Source organism: Ochotona curzoniae, unplaced genomic scaffold (assembly GCF_017591425.1).
Source record: "Ochotona curzoniae isolate NIBS_2020 unplaced genomic scaffold, NIBS_Ocur_1.0 scaffold_4505, whole genome shotgun sequence".
NCBI lineage: Eukaryota > Metazoa > Chordata > Mammalia > Lagomorpha > Ochotonidae > Ochotona > Ochotona curzoniae.
Window position 1 is genome coordinate 49,899,606 of NW_024467118.1, and position 9,045 is coordinate 49,908,650.

Genomic DNA, 9,045 nt, shown 5'->3' on the forward strand with positions numbered 1-9,045 from the left:
CATTAGTGAATTTTTTGGTTTTGTATTTTCTTAAATGTGAAATGAGACCACTTGTCACTAATGCACCCAAGTTTTAAAGACTAAAACTACAACAAATATGAATGCTAAGCACTTTTATCTGCTGCACAATGTTATCAATATTAACTATTAAAATCAAATTAAATAATTTATTATGTAGTAAGTCACCAATAGATTTGCTAATATAATTTAATCAGCATGTTTCTTTTACAAAACGAGATTAAATGTATTACATTTATCTTTTTTTTTTTTCCATTTCAGTGATTTCTCTTTCTCTTTCTCTTCCTGTGGCCCTGGACACTGCTTGCCAGAGCAGAAAACATTATGATGAGATTTACCAAAAAAGCATAAGAGTAGCCTAATAAATTCTCTTTGGTGAAACAGCCAATGTTAATCTAAAGGAGAAAATATCTAATATTGAAATTTTAGGCATCAACATTAAATAAGTTGCTGGAATTAATTTGAGCACAACTATTTGCATCATTGAACCCAACTACACTGGCCTACATCAGCTACCATACTTAAACAGTGAATCTTTCCTATATTATAAATGCTACCTAAGATGATGGGAAAGGAGGTTGTAAAGTAACACAGGAGTTTCATCTCCCTGCTAAGCCACAGAGCCCCAGTCCATCACAACAAATTGTCTAACCAGGCTGAAGGCTGAACAATGATGCCCAAATAAAGCGAACACCAAAACATATTAAGCAGGCAATCTCTGTAGGTCAGTTCCCATGCTCCTGATCATCAAAGCAGCTCTCTAAACTATACAGAGGGCAGAGGAAGAACTGTGAAATGACTTCAGGCTGGAAGCCTGCCTCTTTCCACCACCTGCTCAAGAACACTTTGTTATCTATTCCAGAAATCGTAATATGTAAACAACTTATTCATTCATTCAATTAAAGATGCATATGGATTCTTACCATACCAATTTTTTTAGGTTTATGGAAATATAGGTTTATATTACTTCTATTCCAAAGCATGCATACAATCTAATAATGACAGGAAGTAATATCTCATGTTCATTTTGCTCAAATGGTCATCTTCTTTTTTTTAATAACTAACTTGGGATGAATGAAGATTGGAATTTTCATTCCAAACAAGGAGGTATGGAGCAGTTATTGAGTTTGCACAGCTATAAAAAGGTAAAACTGGATGAAATAAAGCTTTCTAAAATATTTTTTCTAAATGCCACATACCTTCAAAAACCTAATCTAATGTGTAATAAATATCATGAGTATAAAAGTAATAGAGGCATTTAGTGCTCGCTTCGGCAGCACATACACTAAAATTGGAATGATACAGAGAAGATTAGCATGGCCCCTGCGCAAGGATGATACGTAAAACTAATAAAGGCATTTAAAAGGGAAAATCAATGCTTGCAATTAATTAGTGGTAGTTTCATAATGAGTCCTTCAGAACATGGGCAGTTGAAGAACAGAATGGAGTTTTGAGACATGGAAATAAGGAAGAGGACTTTCCAACCGAAAGAAAGGAGAGACGTAGACATCAGAGGTGGAAAAGTCCTGGCCCTATGTTGTAGAGGCCAAATGTCTTGGTTGACTGAAAATAAAATATGAAAGAAATTATTCTGATAATATTTAATATATTTAAGCTGGAGCATAGAGAATTATGAGTTTGCTCTTTTCTTCAAAGCCAAATAGTAGTCAGGCCTGGCCAAGCAACAGAATCAATTTGAAAGCATTTTTGAAATGCCCATTGCCTGGCAGCACTCCCAGAGTTTCAGTTCATTAGATCTTAGGGACAAGGGCTTCTGCATATTTTAAAATTTCTCTATTGATTCTACACTACAAGCACGGTAGAGAAATCAGTGTCACGATGATTGAAGTGTGGCCCAGACAACGTGTGGTCGGCAGACTGCTAGTCTTCAAACTGTTACTGTCCAGGATAAAAAAAAAATGAGCATATAAAAACTGAATAGCATTTTAATGGAGTCATTTCTTATCTTTTGAAACACAGACCTTAAAAAAACGGGCACTCTGTGTACATCTTTTTTTCATTCATGCAGGATTCATTTGATTGCACATTACAATGTATTCTTCCATGAAAATTGGAAATTAAAAAACAAAAATAAAACTGAGCCTCCTGTACAGATAATTCAAGAATCATAGTTCTGGGCCACAGTGGGATTTAAGAATAGACAACAATGTTATGAAAGTGATGCTGTTTTAACACTAATATGTTGGCCTATGGGAAAGATGACAGTGAGGACCAGTTAAAATTCTGCACACCACTGAGTATTTAGATTCAGCAATGCTACAAGTAATATAAATAAAGGTGAAATATTATCAGGTAAATATACAAAGAATAAAAAGTAGATACACATTATTAATAGATATGGTGAAGAACAAAAGAAAGGATGAAATATAAAAGATTTCTAAATTTCATTACTGAGCGACAAACAAAAGTAAGGTGCTATTTTGAGTTATTAAAGGTATAAAGGTGTCAATACAGAATAAAAGCTGTAAGCACATGAGCATAATTGAGACTTTGAGATTTGATTATTATTTATAGCCTTTGTCTATACTCTTGAAAAATAATGTGTTATTTTTTTAACTTACTACTTGTTGGAATTGTTCATTTATTGCAAGGATTTAAGTTTGGAAGGGAAAAAGTATTTTCTTAAAATAGTACATATGAAATACATGGAATGTGTTCCCTATTTATAAATAAAGCATAATAAATTTTAAGAACTAATTAAATTTAAATAATAAAAAGACAATCTTGGACCAAAAGTGAGGTGACAGAGGAGGTAAAGATATTAATTTTAGTTAGGTGTGTAGAAGTTAACATATCTGATGTAAATCAAATGGAAAAGTCTCTGAGCAGGCCAAAATACAGAAGTGAAACTTGTTAAAGACTGAAGTTGGAAAATAATAACTAGGCATTGGTATTCAAAACATAATCATGACACTGACCTACCTGAAATCACACTTCTGTTAAACACGTGGTATTGCCCAAAGCAAGCTTATCTGTCATTCGCCAGCCCTCGACACAGCCATGGATATGGAAAGGACAGGCATGAGACGTTTGAGGGGGAAGGATGAAGTAATGAGTTTGAAGCGAAAACTCTGGGAACATAAAAAACATTAATGTTTTTTTAAAAAACAGGAAGAGTGGCCCGGCGCAGTGGCACAAGTGGTTAAGCCCTCGCCTTGCACGCCCGGGATCCCATATGGGCGCCGGTTCTATCCCGGCAGCCCCGCTTCCCTTCCAGCTCCCTGCCTGTGGCCCGGGAAAGCAGTCAAGGACAGCCCAAGGCTTTGGGACTCTGCACCCGCATGGGAGACCTGGAAAAGGCTCCTGGCTTCGGTTCGGCATAGCATTGGCCCTTGCGCTCACTTGGGGAGTGAATCATTGGACGGAAGATCTTCCTCTCTGTCTCTCCTCTCTGTATATCTGCCTTTCCAATAAAAAAATAATAATAAATAAATCTTTAAAAAAACAGGAAGAGGTAGAAATCTAGGGGAAAAGAAAAATACATATATATCACCAAATTCCCAGAGAAATTTAAAGATAAACTAGAAGCAAAATAGAACAAGCAAACTTGAAGAAAGAAAGAAGCTGTAGTGTTAGGGAAAAATGTGGATTCAGAAAATGAATAGTAGTATTTGATAAGTGGTACAGACTGAAATGTGTCCCAGTATAATCTACATGCTAAATTCCATATTCCCAATTGTTTTAGCTCTTAAAAGTGAGAAACTATGGAGGGGGATAGAGAGGGATAAACAGAGAGAAATACCTTGTATCCACCAGTTCATATCCCTGGGGTGGAGCCAGGCCAAACCACGGAGTCTGAAACTGCTTTCGGGTTTCTCCTGTGGCTGGCAGAGTCAGGCACTTGGTCTACCTCCCGCTGCTTCCCAAGAACGTTAGCTAAGAGCTAGATTGAAAGTGGAAGAGCCAGGGAGCAATCAGATGCATATTTGGGATGGTGGTATTACAGATGATGGCTTAACTTTTTGTACCACATTCCTCACCAAGCAATAGATGGAAAAATTTGAAAATAATAATAACATTTTAATACGAAGATAAAAGATGCTGCATGTAAAGAGCTGAATAAAATGAAAATAAATTTCTGAGCAGAAGCAAGGGACGCTGGAAAACAGTACAAAAATGAATGCTAGAAAGTAATTACTTTCAAAGTGCTCAGAGCAAATTCAGAAATCCATAGCCAGTTAAAACGCTTCAATGATAATAAACGCAAAACACACATTTTTCATACTAACATGGCTGAATTTGTCACAAGAAATAATCTCCTACCCCAAGCCTATCTATACCAGTTGGAAAGCTGTGATACAGAAAAGAAATGAGAACAGATATTGGCAAACTTGTGGAAAATGTAAATATTCATCAACTACAAAAAATCTTTCATTGTATCTTACGGTGTTTATATAGAGAAAGTGAGTGACAGCAGCACATATGTCACAAATATGTGACAAGTATGTGGGAGATGTCGCAGTGCTTCATGGTCCTGACAGGAGAGTATGAGGCTGGACAGAACTACTTGATGTTCCAGGAAGGGTGTCTTTCCCATCGCTGAGTGGACTGGCAAGTGAATCTGCTACTACAGAACAGACATCTGAAAGGGGAAACTATAGCATCATCCTGAGAGCGAACAAAAGTGCTGTTCCTCCCAGAAAGAGAAACAAGTCAAAACCAAAATATGGATTCGGTTTCTACCACTTTCAAAGGATATATGTCTGTGTGTGTCACACCTTCAAATGATGTGTGTGTATATATATATCCTTTATATATAATATCTGCATATAGATACTTCAGCAGGGAAACTAAGTCTTTAGAGTAAGCTAACTTGTTTGGAATGAAAGTTGCAAAATGGAGACTGGTGAACTCCCCTGCACTGTCATCTTCTTCCTCCACAAGGAGACTGTGTTGGCATCATTTCTCCTCCCCCCAAATTTCATCTTTGTCACCCCGCCCCCTTCTAAATGTCTCTATCAAGTTTTCTCTCTCCTTTGATTTCATCTCATATGCTCATTTCTTTTTTGCTGTGTTCCTTTATAACTTGGAGCTCTGATTTTTTTCAATATTAATCACTTGAAAATTTCTCTTCTTATTCTACATGTTTTTTCCATCTCCTGCCCTGCAAAATATGCCTTTGCTGCAATGCATAAAAATTGGTATTTAATCATAATCTAGGGCATTATTTCACAACATCTACAATTTCCTAGGAATTCAGAAGAAACATTCCAATGACAGTTTATGTCCTGGCACAAGCTCCTACCATCTACATTCATCCTAGCAGATAAAGGCAGGATTTTTCAATGGCCACTGCAAACGTCTCTCATGCAAGGATGCAACTCATCCAGTATACCAGGAGCAGGAATGTCCAAAGGAAAACCTATTTCTTATAATAGAAGCCCATTGACAGCAATCATGCAGTGTTTTCTCATAATGAAGAAAAAAGTTGTATATTGATACTGAGGCCTTGTTGGGCCGTTTAACTGACCGGATTTTTACTCTGTTAGACCTATCTTCAGACCATAGAAGGTCTCCCCAAGAGGCCACTGAACTTATCTGGACAATAAGACGCTGAACTTTATGCTAGGCATGTGTTTGCAAGCAATGAATCTCAACTGAACTTGAACTATGGTTATGCAACAAGGTGGAGGAATCCACCATGGGGGGAGGGGTATGGGAGGGGTGGGGGGAATCCCCAGCGCCTATAAAACTGTACTACATAATACAATGTAAGCAACAATTAAAAACAAAACAAAACAAAACAAAAAAAATAATAAAAAAATAAAAATGAAAAAAAAAAAAAACAAATCAAAGAAAAACAAAAAACCTTGTTCAGGAAAAGAGGTAACCCATCATGAAACAGCTATTAAAAATTATTTCCAGAGAGTAAGTTTTAGGAAATATGGTTAATTACCCACTGCTTTAATTATCCTGAGGTTGGACTTCAAACCAAACCTCATAATTTAATGAAGGAAGTTCATCATATAGACAGAGCACAAAGCAACATGCAATTAACATTTCCTAAAATGAAGCTCATGCAAGAACATTTTGATTTATTCTAATTATATTGTTAATCCTGTACCTAATGTAACCATGTCTTTGCATTTAAAAAAAAAAGAATGTCCTTTAAAGGTCTCCCTCCAAACTTTAATGGGCTAAGAGTTCTCCCATACAAGCAGAGTGTAATACACATAAAAGTGAGACTCACAAAGAATTGTCAGCCCAGAGATGGTATAAAATACATACGACAGGAAACCTGGCCCTGAAAGTACCTTCAAAAACAGTTTGCAGAAATCATACTACAAAGAGTTTTAAGAATACTCTTTGATCACTCTGCTTCATTCAACTCTAAGTACATGAAAGAAACATCTTGAAAGGGCCCAAGAGCCCAAGGGCCCAAGAGCCAATTCCCCTGAACTCTTAAGTACAGGTGCATTCTTGGACACAGATACTGTACCTAGTACAGTACCATGGGCACACTGAAGTTTCGTGCACGGAGCTAAGGTGCACATAACAGTACATGACTGATCACTCTGAGAACTCATGAGCTGCACATGACTTCTGGTGTCCGGAGGTTCTAAGAACAAGCATTTTATATAACAAAATCTGATATTTGAAGTGAATACATCCTAGTGATCATATCAGGATAAATTATAATCATGGGAAATTAGGAGTAGAAAGAAACTTGAAGTACCATCTAATCCAGACATTTTATTTTATGGGTGAGAAATCTAACTCCCAAGAACTTAAGCCATTTTGTTCAATCTTACCTTAAGTCTTATCCAAAGCGTGAATTAAATCAACTCTATTAACTCTTTAGAACTCTAGAATGAAAATGATCTTGTTTCAAAGTTGATTTTTGTCATTTTTAAACATTAGCAAGTTAACTTTCTCACTTTCTGATTTGCTGATTCTGAAGATGGAAAGGGTAATAGATGCCCAACAGCAAATGAAGATGAAATGAAAGGATGCATAGAAACCTTTGATGTTCCCATATTCTGAGCTGCAGTCTTCCATGGGATTTTTTTTCCTTCTAATGCCATATTAATAGATAATAAAGAGCAAAATATGAAGCAAAAAATGTCAGATAACTGATCAAGAAGCAAAATCAGCATAGAGGGAGCTTCCAGGTATTCAAAATCATACTGTTGATATTTATTTAAACTACTGAAGTCAGCTGTGTAGCTGGCACTTCATTATGCACTTCACTTTTCTACTGAATTAAGATGAAAAATTATGCCCAAAAATACACATTAGCCATCAAATCATAAAGTGAAACTAGTTGAAAAAGCTTCTTGGGACTTTAGTCAAAGATCATATGACATAAGAGAGGGAAAGTTGAGTGTTGGATTAGAAAAATAATCACCATAATTTTTTTAGACAATAAGTATCCTATGAGGCCTTGTGAGAGAGTACACACCATTTAATACCATAACAAGAAATTCTTTGTATCACACAGACTGAATTAAGAAAAGACCATGTTTTAGTAATAAGAGATAGCATAAATAACAAACTGATTCCTTAACTCATTTATGAATTTGCAATGTATTTCCTTCTTTGTGCAAGTTTTAGAAACCTAAAAATATATAAAATGGTGTCTCAGACAATAAAAAAAAAATGTACCAGTTTACAATGATAGAACATAACCTAGTGGCACTAAGACACTGTCCGCTCAGTCTACGGAGATCTGTTTCAATATTCCACCAAACCATACAAATCCAACTTAAAGAGTACACATTCAAGTTCTGTTTTAATTAACAACATTTCATAATACATTATGTTATAAAACCTTACACTTAAATGAATGTTTCTTCCATTCAGGTAAAAAAAATTTAAAGTATCAAAAATCTTAACATATTATGTATAATTTTACTGATAGAGTAGGAATGCACTTCAAAAAGTTCACAAAAAGCAAAACTAAAAGTTACATTTATTCTGGAGTAAAATATTGTGAAATTTATGCATTTTTCATGAGATTTCTGAAGGGAACGCAAATGCACAGATTTCAACTTTTCTGTTATCTAAATCAACTCATATTTTATTTCATCTCAATGAACTTGTGGAAGCATTCTCATATTTGCAAGCTTGCAGTACTTTCCAAGTGTGTCCCCAAGTGTCAATTCTTTTTTGTTTGTCTGTATTCTAACGATCACACTGCGTGCAACTCAAGTGATCAAATATTCACTTCTCAGTTACTGAACATTTAGAACTTTCAGGCTTTATGATTAAAACAAGGGGAATAATTGCCAGAAAGTTATGAAAAAGCAACTATTTCATACCAAATTTCTTTCCATGTTACAAAATAACAGCTCTCATACTCCAAAAGGAAGTTCAAGCACCATGACGGACTTGTAAGCAGAGTCCCAGGATGTGGAATATTAAGGGAAGAGGAGCAGTTTTCTTTTTTGTTGGTTGGTTGGTTGGTTTTTTAAGATGTATTTATTTTTATTGGAAAGGCGGATATACGGAGAAGAACAGAGACAGAGAGAGGAAGATCTTCCCTCCAATGATTCACTCCCCAAGTGACCACAATGGCTAGAGCTGAGTTAATCCGAAGCCAGGAGCCAGGAGTTCTTCCAGGTCTCCCACGCGGGTACAGGGTCCCAAGGCTTTGGGCCGTCCTTGGCTGCTTTCCCAGGCCACAAGCAGGGAGCTGGATGGGAAGCGGGGCTGCCGGGATTAGAACCTGCATCCATATGGGATCCCGGCATGTGCAAGGCGAGGACTTTAACCACTATGCTATTGCGTCGGGCCCTTGTTTTTTTTTTTTAAAGATTTATTTTTATTATGTTTTATTGGAAAGGCAGATATACAGAGAGGAGAGACAGAGAGGAAGATCTTCCGTCCGATGCTATGCCGAACCGAAGCCAGGAGCCTCTTCCGGGTCTCCCACGCGGGTGCAGGGTCCCAAAGCTTTGGGCCGTCCTTGACTGCTTCCCCGGGCCACAGGCAGGGAGCTGGAAGGGAAGCGGGGCTGCCAGGACTAGAACCGGCGCCCATATGGGATCCAGGGCATGCAAGGCG

The 9,045-nt window shown here is 36.9% G+C and overlaps 1 pseudogene; it reads left to right on the plus strand.

Moving 5' to 3' along the window:
• Positions 1-1,279: 1,279 nt before the first annotated feature.
• Positions 1,280-1,379, plus strand: LOC121146888 (annotated as a pseudogene).
• The last annotated feature ends 7,666 nt before the right edge of the window (positions 1,380-9,045 follow it).